This window comes from Sander vitreus, chromosome 14 (assembly GCF_031162955.1).
Source record: "Sander vitreus isolate 19-12246 chromosome 14, sanVit1, whole genome shotgun sequence".
Classification (NCBI taxonomy): Eukaryota; Metazoa; Chordata; class Actinopteri; order Perciformes; family Percidae; genus Sander; species Sander vitreus.
Window position 1 is genome coordinate 13,104,031 of NC_135868.1, and position 12,556 is coordinate 13,116,586.

Consider the following 12,556-nt stretch of genomic DNA (forward strand, 5'->3'; position numbering starts at 1 on the left):
GACACACACACACAGACATGCAGCTGCGTTGTTGTCATGACTGTCATCAAATGCTGAGTTAAATACTAATATGTTTGTGTTTGTGTGCTCATGTAAACCATGATCATAGAATTAGACTGAAGAGAGAGGACACAAAAAGATGAAAAAGAAAGTAGCAGAGCTGCTGTGGAAGTATAATAATGATAATGATGATGATAGTAATGAGAATATTTACACATGGACTGTGCACGAGCGATATTGTGACCACTAATCATGACTCACACACACACACACACACACACACACACACACACACACACACACACACACACACACACACACACGTGCATTGCATCACGACTATATTCAGTGGTAACAAGTATGAAACTAAATTAGATGATTGTGATCCACCACAATGAGCAATAGTATATTTGTCTTTTACGCATCAACCCATAGAATATGCTAAATTGTTATAGATTAAAGCAATAGTTTGACATTTTCGTAAATAAGTTTTTATTCAATTTTTGACGGAGAGTTAGATTAGAAGATGAACACCACACTTATAATTGACCATTAAATATGAGGCTGCTAGTGGCTGAGAGGTGTTGATAGATGCTGTGTCCCTCTGCTTCCTGTCTTTGCGTTAAGCTAACGGGCTGAAGGCTGTAGCCTTATATTTATTGACATGAATAAAATAATAATAATGATAATAAAATAACTATTTAACTGATTTTGAATGCGTTATCAGGAGTAAAACATGAAATGTATTACTCAAAATGATGATCGTGCACACATATGATCAGTAACCTCTGTATTCCTCTAACATGGCTCCGTCATCAGCTGCTGTCTTCTTGAATCATAGTAGCTTGCATAATCTGTTCACTATGGGACTGTAAGTTTTGCCGCATCGGGGCGGGGGGAGGACTGAGACAATTCTGGAAAGTTCAGCAGACTCCCACTGCTGCGGTGAAATGAAATAAAAATTGGATAGTTTATGTGTTAATATTCACTGTAACCATGACTTCTATGTGATGGTTGCCCTTTTTGAATCAAAATTGGACTGAGCGAGTTTTGGAAAAAATATCTTCATTTGGCAGAAGCTGTATGCACCTTTAATACCCTACCACTGAGCCCGTCTGTCACCATGAATAAACCTGTAAACAAAATATTCCAGTCCAGCTGTGGTGTCCTGAGAACAGTCTGCCAGAAAAAAAAGACTGAAAAATATGGGGCTGCCAGCTCCTCTCTCTTACTGCTCCTAATACACGGAAATTGTGACAATGATCAGCAGGAGAAGTCAGTGCTTATCAGCAGCATGGTTTCTGTTGACATTAAGTTTATTTATATATACAGTACAATGCTTCATCACAGTCTGTTTTTTACAGAGTAAAAAGAAACAGGAGGATGAAAACTACATTTAAAAAATCAAATAACAACAACAGTACAAAACAAAATAACAAATCTGCCCTGTCTAATCCTGTCAGGGCCACCTGAAGAAACCCTGGATACACTTAGTGTGAGTCTAAGTTTGCACAAACAGCAAAAAAACAAAAGTCGAAGGTATAACCTGATTCAAATCTACAGTTACCCTAACTGGTTTTCCAGTAATCTTACTATGATCTTAACTGGATTATTCTAAGAGTTATGTTACCTCTGTGTGTCCAAAGGCAGGTAACACGAGCATCTGTGTTTAAAAGGATAATTCTTTGTGTAAAGTATGTGACTCTGCAGGTGGAGCTTTGCTGCATGAAAATCCCAACTTCTGCATAAACACAGTCATTGTGAGAAGAGTTGGTTAAATGTAAGCGTGGTTATTCTAACACAGTGATGATATGTTGACACGTGACCACCCTAACCGGGTCACCTGAGCAACTGGGTTAAAACTGAAAGCACCTCCATGCATGTAGCCAATTAAATACAGTCAGTGTTACAGTTTTATCTGAGCAAATGATTGTATTTCAACCAGGGCAGTAGATTAATTTAAGCAAGAGGCACAAACTGCATGCATTTTCAGAAAATCTCTTTAACTATAAACTGTTAGTCTCCTATTTCTTAATAAGCTTTAAGGACACAAAGAACAAAGCTTCATATATTTTCAAACCAGTGCTCTCTATGTTTCTCTCTGGTTAATGTCATCTCCCACTGTGGGACCGACATAGATTTATTTCTGGACTTTTACTAAAAGCCTCAAAGTTTCAAAACAACATTTTAAATCTCATCTAAGTCCAGACATAGAGTCTCTCGTCGCTGTGTGTGTGTGTGTGTGTGTGTGTGTGTGTGTGTGTGTGTGTGTGTGTGTGTGTGTGTGTGTGTGTGTGTGTGTGTGTCATTGCCCAGCGTTATGTATAAGAGCCGAGGGACACAATGAGCAAATGAGAGCGAGTAGAAAGACAGAGAGGGAAGGAAAGAGGAGAGGGAAACGCAGACAAAGGGAGAGACGGGCTGTTGATTTGTGAGCAGAAGTATGTATGTAAAATCTATAAATGTTACACTTGACATATGGACAGACCAGCAGCCGGTCAGCATGTAAACTGAAACCAGATTTACTTTTCACAAGTAATGCTTTCCATTCAACAGCATCTCCGTCATTCTTTTTCTCGTCCACACATTTGTTCCCCTCTCCCGCTTCTCTCACTTTATGAGAAATCTACTAAAACCTTTGAGCTACTTCACAGTATAAATTTATTTTATAGAAATTGTACTGGGCAAGAGAGTAATAAAAAGAGAGAAATTCCAGTGATATAATTACAAAACTCTTGATTTTACTGCAGGGGAACAGTAGATATCCAGATATCATGATACTCTGTGGGACAAGTTTTATTTGATCTGAGTGTTTATGATGGATGAGTTTTGAACTGAAACCTCTAAAAGCTAAGTGCCTTTAGAACATTTGTCGTGAGAGACATATTGTGTGAATAAATATATTTCCAAGAGAAATACTCACAGACACATAATGTATGTATAATGTATTTCCCTTGACTTTGAATATTATCTTTATCTGATCTACATAATATTAATATTGAAATATTGCAAAAATATAATAAACATCTCAAGTTGACTCTCAATGCAAGAGACATGCAACAATATTTGTAAGTGTTTATCGAAAACAAGAAGAATATCCATGTTTTGGTGATAACGTTAATTTCTTTTAATTTCATAAGTTAAATCAAACTCTATATAACTATATATATGCACGCACACAGTATATAACAATTATATCACCCAGTCTCGCTGTCTTTCCACTAGAGTTGCTCCCACAGGTCTTGTGGTCAGATAGAAGCTGTGGAAAAAATACAAGTATTCATACAATCTTGGTAAAATGTTGTCAACATAAATCTTTTTAATTTGATCTGTAAAACTACTGTTCATTAAGCAGATCATGTCATACTGTATGTAATATGTTTTCAGCACCACAAAACATTTCAAATACAGATTTACAGTTGTTCATGCATACTTTTATAATCTTTTAAATTGTTGAAAAAGATATATAATACACATATGGGAAGTAAATATTACATGCCACACATTTAAGGATGTTTTGAAACGATCTAAACAAAGAAAACAACTTACATGATATGTTTACATCAGATTTATCAGATCATATAGCACAATGCTCAAACACATTTATGTAGAGAGTCTTTTGTTTATATGTTCACCAAAACATAGTTAGGGGCATATGTTTCTTTTCATTCTAGTTCTATGGCTATGGCATTGTTGCTCTTTCAGGCACACACACACACACACACACACACACACACACACACACACACACACACACACACACACACACACACAACATATGTTTTACTGGAGCACCTCATTTATGTTGGAACAGATGACAAACAGATATGATACTATGTGTTCATGTATACCATAATCTTCCATCTAGTATGCTTCTGTAACAACCTTACGTTTGCAGGGAACTATATGTGATTTTAAATTAAGTATGTGAAACAATAGCAACCCTATTCACATTACACGTGAAAATGAAATATAACTTTTTATTCACACTTCCACTTGGCATCGGGTAGCAGGCCACTATCACCTTTAATTGAATTTTTTAATAAAGGAACTTAGTCATGCAGAATACTTTAGTTGCTTTATCTGCTGTTAAACATTAATGTATCTATACTGTGTCATGTAAAAAACCCATTTAACCTTATGTCTTGACCACAAAATAATGATAATGTTTTTAAAATGGTGTGCATCAAGTGAACAGTATGCACATTACAATGTTAACAAACAAACATATAGCCTGTGTTGTTGGATGAAGAACGAGTGGTGTGCTTAGTAATGGCTGGTGAAAATGAGAATTATTATTTTATAATGCCACATTTTAAGTCAATGTATCATATAAGTCAAAAGTAATAAGTCTTCTGAAATTCTTCAGTAATTTCTCAAGTTAGAATACAAAGTTCAGCCAGTGTTGTTTTGGGCTTCACTGACCCAACTATTCAATCATATTTATTTTCATTTTTACTGTACAGTAAGCTGGCACAGTGTCTCCAAGGAAAAACTCATTGCTTACAGTTAAACTTACTGGAACTCAACAGAATGTCCTTACTTTAAGACTCAGAGAAAAAACAAAGTTCACTACAACTAAAAAGTTACACATAAAAACTTTTTTGAATAGTGTGCAACCAACAAATAATACTGTCAATGATAATGTTATTTTCAGGAGTTGGCATCCACACAACAGGAAGTGCATGGTCTTACAGTAAAGTAATATCCACATCCAGTGTTTGACCTATTCTAATTGTGGACAGAGTAGGCAGTGAGTATTTGGCTGTGCACAGGTTTATACATAACCTTGGCTCTTTTGTCCTGCCACTCCTTAAAGATTGTGGAACATCTGACTATAAACTTGCTGAAGCAATGTCTTTAAATTCTTTGCACGTTCAGTTTACTTTTGTTTAGAACAATGGCACATCAATACTGGGCTGGTAGCATGCCCTTGGGGCATAACAAGAACATTTCCAATAATATTTTTTTAAGTTCTATATGTCTGTAAAAGAGATTTTTTTTCTGTTAAAAAATAAGTGTGATTTCATGAAGATGAAATCCTCAGGGAGCTCCTCATCAAACTACTAGCAGTGCTGCAATTAAACTCATGTCCATACTAACTAAATGAAATGTAGAGCTCAATTTGTGATCTATATATATGTAAAATTCTTCCATTTATATATGTGTGTCATACATTAAAGACAGGCAGAGTGCAGGGGAAAAGTGGACAGGTGGTAGCATTATAAAGTTCTCTGACTCAACAGTAAACACCACAACAAAAAAATCAACAACATAAACAAAAACTTCACAAAGCTTGTATTTCTGGCCAAGTTGCATTCAGCTCAGTGCATAAACATGCACAACATGGCAACACCTGGATCAATCAATTTGAGCAACGGAAAAAGCACAGATGTCTTTCTCACCCTTTCCCCTTTATCTAGTTATTATATTTACATTTTAGTGTAGGGAAAGATGCTTTAAACTAAATATTTGCTGCAATGTTTGGCACAATGGTGGATTTGTAACAATAGGGAACCATCTCATGAGAGTCATTACTATGAAAGTGCTCTGCATTGTCATAATGACCAAGGCCATTTTACAAAATACTCCCTACGGTGCCAAGATTTTTCCCTCAAAGTGTTTGCTTGTTCCAAAACCACACTTCAACACAGACAGTAGTTTCATGGACAACAAGTACAATGTGAAACACCTCTAACCCTACCAATCATCCCCATAAACTTAAAAGGCAACTTTTAAATCAGTCAGTTACAATGCTGCCACTCTCCACAAAGTAGCAAGTGACAACCTTTACAACTACTGTTCACATCTAAAGGCAGTTGAATGTTTGATACTCAAGAGATTTTGGGTGGAGTATCACTTGTCCACGCTGAAAGGGACCACTCCTGCAACTACGCCTCCCTTTGTAGTTGGCTACTTTCTTGGGAGTCAAAAAATGAGTCAGCTCACGATAATGTTTAATTAGACTGGTTGTTTCAGTGTGTGATCCAAAACAAGGGACCGATAACACACCTGATCCACTGAAGCATATAATATCACGTGGTGTCACATGGTGAATTTGTATCTCTAGAGTATCTAGGCTGTATACTTGTTTGTTGTTTGATCAAATATGTTTACAAAAATGTATGGCTAATTGCAAATTTTGTCCGACTGTTCATGAGCTCCGTGACAGCGGCCGGTGCTGCCTGGCCGCCCGGCCTGTCCTTTCACAGACCCCGGGTACACTTTCGGCATAACTATAGTAAATTTACAGTTTGAATTTCGTCACGGCATGTATATCACAGCTACCCTAAGGTCATACAAAGCTTAGCTAACACTTCTGTACGATTTCAATTTAATGCATTTTTGTGAATTTCTTAGCTCTCATTGATAGAGCTCCATCTAGCTCACCGCGGGCTCTATCAATGAGACTCGCGGACAAGAGGTGTTTATTTCCCCGATTGTTTGTTTAAATAACTCAACACATATCCATTATAAGATTAACTGGAACCTGTGGTAAGAGATTCCGGGCGTAACAAGCTCGCTGCAGGCCCTGGAGCTCTGTCAGGGCAGCTGCGTTTGGTAGTCCAGTAACCCAGAAACGGTGACTTTGCGCGGGTATGAAGCACCGCGGGCTGCTGGCCGTGACGGAGCTCCATCTAGCTCACAGCAGGCCGGGGTCTGTGAAGGAGGACAGGCCAGGCGGTGAGGTAGCAACCTAGGCAGCACTGGCTACTGAACTCCGACACACAGTCGGACAAAATTTGCAATTAGCCATCAATTTTCGTAAAACAGCACATATTTGACCTCTACATAGTTGATTTCTCGCATAAAAAAGTCTCAGAAGTGAATTTAGTGATGAAATAGCAGATGAACAATGTATACAATTTCTGAGATTTGTGCGACCTATTCAGAAGACTACCTGATCTCAGATCAGTGGTGTAGCCTATGTAAATGTTGGGGTGTGACAAAGAGACCAGAGCCAAATAAGGTACAGCCACATAGTTGACGTCAACTATGAGCTTCGTTGAGATTTGCCCGTTTTCAGAGGCAGTTTCAAATTGTGAGATTTGCAGAGGAAAGAGGTGTCAATGGGATTTTGAGGTTCAATGTATGTCCTATTTATCCACCAAACTGTCGTTATTCAATTATGACAAGGTAGAATCGGTTTTGCATTCTATCACCCCTGTGGTTAATGTTGTGAAATGGTCGCAGTTTGACAAGGTTTATGCAACAAAACTACTCAGTTAGGTTTGGAAAAAGATCGTGGTGGGCGCCTTGGTAGTTCATATGGTAGAGCGCGTGCCCATATACAGAGGCTCAGTCCTCGACGCAGCGGCTGCGGGTTCGGTTCATTCCCCCTCTCTGTCCCCTTTCATGTCTATGCTGTCCTGTCAAAAATAAAGGACTAAAAATGGCCAAAAAAAGAGTCAGAAAAAAAAATGAAGAAAAAGATTGTGGTGTGGTTTAAAATAAGTACGTCTGTTACGTAGCTTAACTTATGTATATAAGTACGTAACATAGTTACGTACATAGCTTAGTTATGTACCTAACCGTACGTGACTTCAAACGTGACATAACTACATTATGTACGTAACTTGACTAGTTAAAATAAGTCATCGTGGACTTTTGGTTTCACACAGGACACGATACAGCAGTCTCCTGGGTCAAAGTCCTGTGCTTTGTTTTACTTTGTCGCTCTTTAAACTAGCCTACTTCACCTGACTTCCTCTTTTGCTTCATTTATAATTACTACGACCACTAGAGGTCGCCACCACTATAAACGTAAATATGGGTCGTAATAAGCTGCTTGTACAAACAATTTATGGGGTCGTTTTTTGGGGAAGGACAGTCTCCGTAATTAAATTACAAATAGACAGAGAAATAAACAGATATGTTTGATAGAAAATGTCTACATTGTTACTATCAACACATACTAGTATTTTATAATAATGCTTATTTTCTGTGGCCGCAAAACCACACATGATACTCTACTTAAAAAAAAATAAAAGCCCCTATGAATAAATGCCTTAAACAGACACAAGGTCTAACATTTCACCTACCTTGGGTGTGATTTCCTCTTTACCAACCTCTCACACCACACAGTCATTGATAGAAGCCCTAGGCTATTGAGTGTGGGTAGGCTCATCATGTTAACGCCAGGAAGGATGTTCAGTTCCATCAGGGGATTGGTCTCACTCTCAACCAAAATCATTTTGTAGGAGCCCTGCCCCCTGCTGCACAGATGAATCAGCCCTCCTGGCCACTTCCATTTCTGGTGTTATGCTGACGCAGGTAAATAATCCAAATGTTTTTTCTTCTCCTCTCATCTCCACTTGAGGAGGGCTCATCTGTGACGCTGTGAGAAGCTGAAAATGAGTGGTGATATTCCTCTGCAGCTTCAGATCTGCCTTAAAAGCACATGGTAAGGTGCAAAGTCACACATTGTAACTCTAATCATAGGCATCATCTTTTAACAGTGATGTAAAGGCTTTATGACTCATTTCTGAAATTGAATTGGCATGTATTTGCATGAACACCTAATCAGAATGATGGCATTCAACATTATAGGAGCTGCTCTTTACATAAGACAATACTGCAGTCAGGGGCGTAGCACAAAATTCTGGGCCCTGTAGAAAGGTATTCTCTATGGGCCCCTCCAGCTAAGTACCTCACTTACAGTATGATGCAACTATCATTATATTTTTCACAAAGGCTTTGCAATATAACAGAGCTCAGTTTGCCTATAACATGTTAGATCACACTGTAAAATATCAAGCATTATGTCAGATAGTGTCTTGGAGTTCTTGACATCCTCCAGCGGATCATTTATGTCTCAACCTCATAGAGAATATTCACATCCTCCAAAAATATTGTGTCTAATCACTGGCCACCTTTACCTCATGGTCTGTTCCCAAAATAGTAGGCAGCAAAAAGTTTTCCCCACTAGACTCTCTGAATTCCTCATTAAAGCTTTTTCAACCAAGATGGACACTATGCAGTTATTTCAGGGATAATGAAATAATTCCTCTGGATATTCTGTAGAAACAGCTACAGCCCATCACTCTTAGTAAAGGCTGACTTTTCTGTAGCTCAAGCTCTGTGTTCACAGATGATACAGTATAATCTCATCAGAAATAGCCTCCTTCACCTAAGGTCAGTTGACATCAAGATAGAGATCTTCTTGCATCTTCCATAGAAGGTCAAACCCATCAGAGATAATCACTCTGATTTTGAGAGACTCCTTAGTTTTTGTCCTTGCTAACTTTATGGCAAATTCAGCTTCAATGTCAAATCTCTTTTTCTTGATATGTTTTTGTCTAACAAACGGGATTATTTCATCCCCACAGGGGTAAAGAACAGAGCAAAAGAAAGACCTTTTTCTGTGGTGATAAGGCACAATTACATAGAAATTGTAACCATGGGTTTTTTGGCTCATTCCTTCCACTGATCATGATGGTTGTGGTCATGATACTGGCAACAATCTCTTAGCTGGACCACCACAGGGAATAGTCATAATTTCTTCAGCCTAAACCCTTTGGCTTGTGTTTCCAACTCAGCTTGCAGATAAAGCACTTGGCAAAAATTGAACATGAAAGTCAATCTTGCCTCGGGAAGGCTTGGTAAAAAGTTGCAGTCTGGCTGATAGTAGTGTAACTGGACTTTCCAATCCCTCTATTTCTCTCTGCAATGAAGGAATTTATGATGATTATAATGGAGTTTTTCTATCTTGTAACAACGGTAGTGTCACTTAACTCTTAATTGATTTATATTGAAATGATTGATAATTTAAAGGAATATTGTCACTGTGCAAAAACTTTGTATCACTATTTCTAATGAGTTTAATGCTTTCTAATAGGCTACATTGAAGGATGACTTGTTACTTGGACTAAAAACATTTTAACCACACCCAAAAAATAAACCTAAAAAGATCCTATTGTTGTATTCCTTAAACTACTTAAATGTTTTTCCATCATTATTCAGCTTGCTGTTTTCTCTTGCCAAGGTTAAAGATTAATATCATTGTTAGACTTAGTTAATAAGGTCTTGAATAAACAGTGGTTTTCATGCCAGTGGGAATCTAAGGGTCATGGGTATAATTGAGTTATAAAAAACAATAATGAATTTACCTTGGCAAATAGAAGTATGAACTGGTTATATGTTTGACAACAAACAATGAATCTAACATGGAAAAAGTAGGTTAACATATTTAAAAATGAAAATTAAAGATGTTTTGAAAGTCACTAGGCAGTTGCAAAGAAAAGTGGCTGAAGGAACCTCTTTGTTTAAGTAAGTGCCCTTCTACAAGACAGGCGTCTGCCAGTGAGCCACACTGACCAACTGGAAAAAATCAGCAAGCTGTCTCCAGACAAACTAGCGGGGAAAGAGAAAAACAAATATGTTAACAATGTGTAAGAAACAAAGATAGACAGACAGACAGAACAGAAACAAAGACAAAGTATCAAAACCAAAAAGCATCATATATTACATATTAAAATGCTTGAGAGGTGTTTATTATTTAAAGGTGCCCTGCCACACGTATTTCATTACTTTGTGGTAATGACTGAAGTTCTACCATGGACTCTGTAGTATTTTTTTGTGGAAAAAATGCCTTGGTTACCTTGTTTCAAGCCATTCTAGCGTGGTATAGAAAGCCTGCAGAAAGATTTGTGCCAGTTCTCATTAATATTCAACGAGCTAAGCTGCTTGACTCTGATTGGCTAACAGCTAGCCAATGAGAGCCTGGCTATCAGCATCCTTTACCCAGCGCAACTGGGCGAGCTCATGAATAGTAATGAGCTCAGGCAACACGGCAGACTGACCAGCTTTTGTAATTGGCCTGATTTCTCTGCTTATTTCTTTTCAGTGGCTAGAGCTGACAGAGGAGGTAGCAGTTCATTTTCACATTCATGACATAACACAAACACATATGGACCTAACATATTAAAAAAAAAAATACAAGTAAAAACGGTTTTGTGTGGCAGGGCACCTTTAATATAGAGAAGGTCATTCCAGCTCATTAAACACCTGTTATAAACAGTATCGGTCTGTCTGTTAGCCAGTCTAGTTTTGTGTCTCTGTCCTTCTCTCCATTTAAATTATGGAGTATCAAAGAAAAGATATAAAGGAGCATTAAGCATTACATTTCAAAGGACGGTCACACTGGACCAATAAACAATGGGGAACAAACTTTAAGTCTGTCACAGTGTCACTGTAGTTTTATTTAAAGGTCCCATGGCATGAGAATTTCCCTTTATGAGTTTTTTTTTAACATTAATATGAGTTCCCCCAGCCTGCCTATGGTCCCCCAGTGGCTAGAAATGGCGATAGGTGTAAACCAAGCCCTGGGTATCCTGCTCTGCCTTTGAGAAAATGAAAGCTCAGATGGGCCGATCTAGAATCTGCCCCTTATGACGTCATAAGGAGGAAGGTTACCGTCCCTTTCTCTGCTTTGCCCGCCCAGAGAATTTGGCCCACCCATGAGAAAGAGAGAGACATCATGGCTTGCAAACAAGCAAAGCATGGCAGTTGGTCAAGGCCACACCCCCACCCTTCACCTTGCCCCCCCTCTCTCCTCCTCAATAGCATTTAAAGTTACAGACACAGAAATTGTACATCCTAAGTAAAGCTCATTGTGGGACTGGCTCTAGTAGCTGTAATTCTGCACCAAGGCTGAATTTGGGGAGAGACTTCAGATACAGTATTAGGGGACCACTAAGCATCCAAAAGCATATAAAAGCATCCAAAGAGCAGCATGCCATAGGACCTTTAAGTTTTACTTTCTTTTGTGGACATGATCATAATTTTACATAATTTAACAGAAAAAAACAGTATGCCTTTTGATTTATATTTTACTGTCTGTTTTATTTTATGAAACTGACTGGGCAGTGCAGACTTCCAGCTGATTTTATCAGTTTTTAAGATAACAGCAGCAAGTAGGTAAATAGTCTACACAAGATTATTCTTGTTGAATATTGTTTTTCATTCTCTGTCGAACCATCTACTACTTCAATCAATACACTTTCACATACTTCATGTATTTTGTATATCTGATGTTTTTGTATAAACAGTTTTTCAAGCCTTTACTCAGTTTGGAAGTTTGTGTACAAACTTGAGAAACAAAAAGTATTTAATGCTTACAAAATAACGAAATGCAATTCTCTATATATGCTGACTCAAAAGCTCTTATTCTCACAGGGATTACGCATATTGCTGATTACTGGGCTATGGTTTGCTGTTGTGTGTATACACACTCATTCATTGTCCTCTTTGTATTCCCTGATTGAGGTCAGCTACATCCAAAGCTTGGCAATAAAGATGAAAACTGCATTGATCTAAGGCTGCAGAGGACTTTCTCTATTTGTTTTTCAGACAGCAGAGCCAAAGAATCTTTTTTTCACTTGACCTTGTTATTGGCAAAATATATGCAGTGTTTTTTCCATTGCTGCTGTGAATTCTGAACACCATTTCACCTGATATTTGAGCCTTAAATCATTGTACTACAGCAATAAAGAATTTGTATCACTTTTCCTCCTCAGACTCCTTTGTTCCTGTGGTCGAGTATCAAGCTTAAACA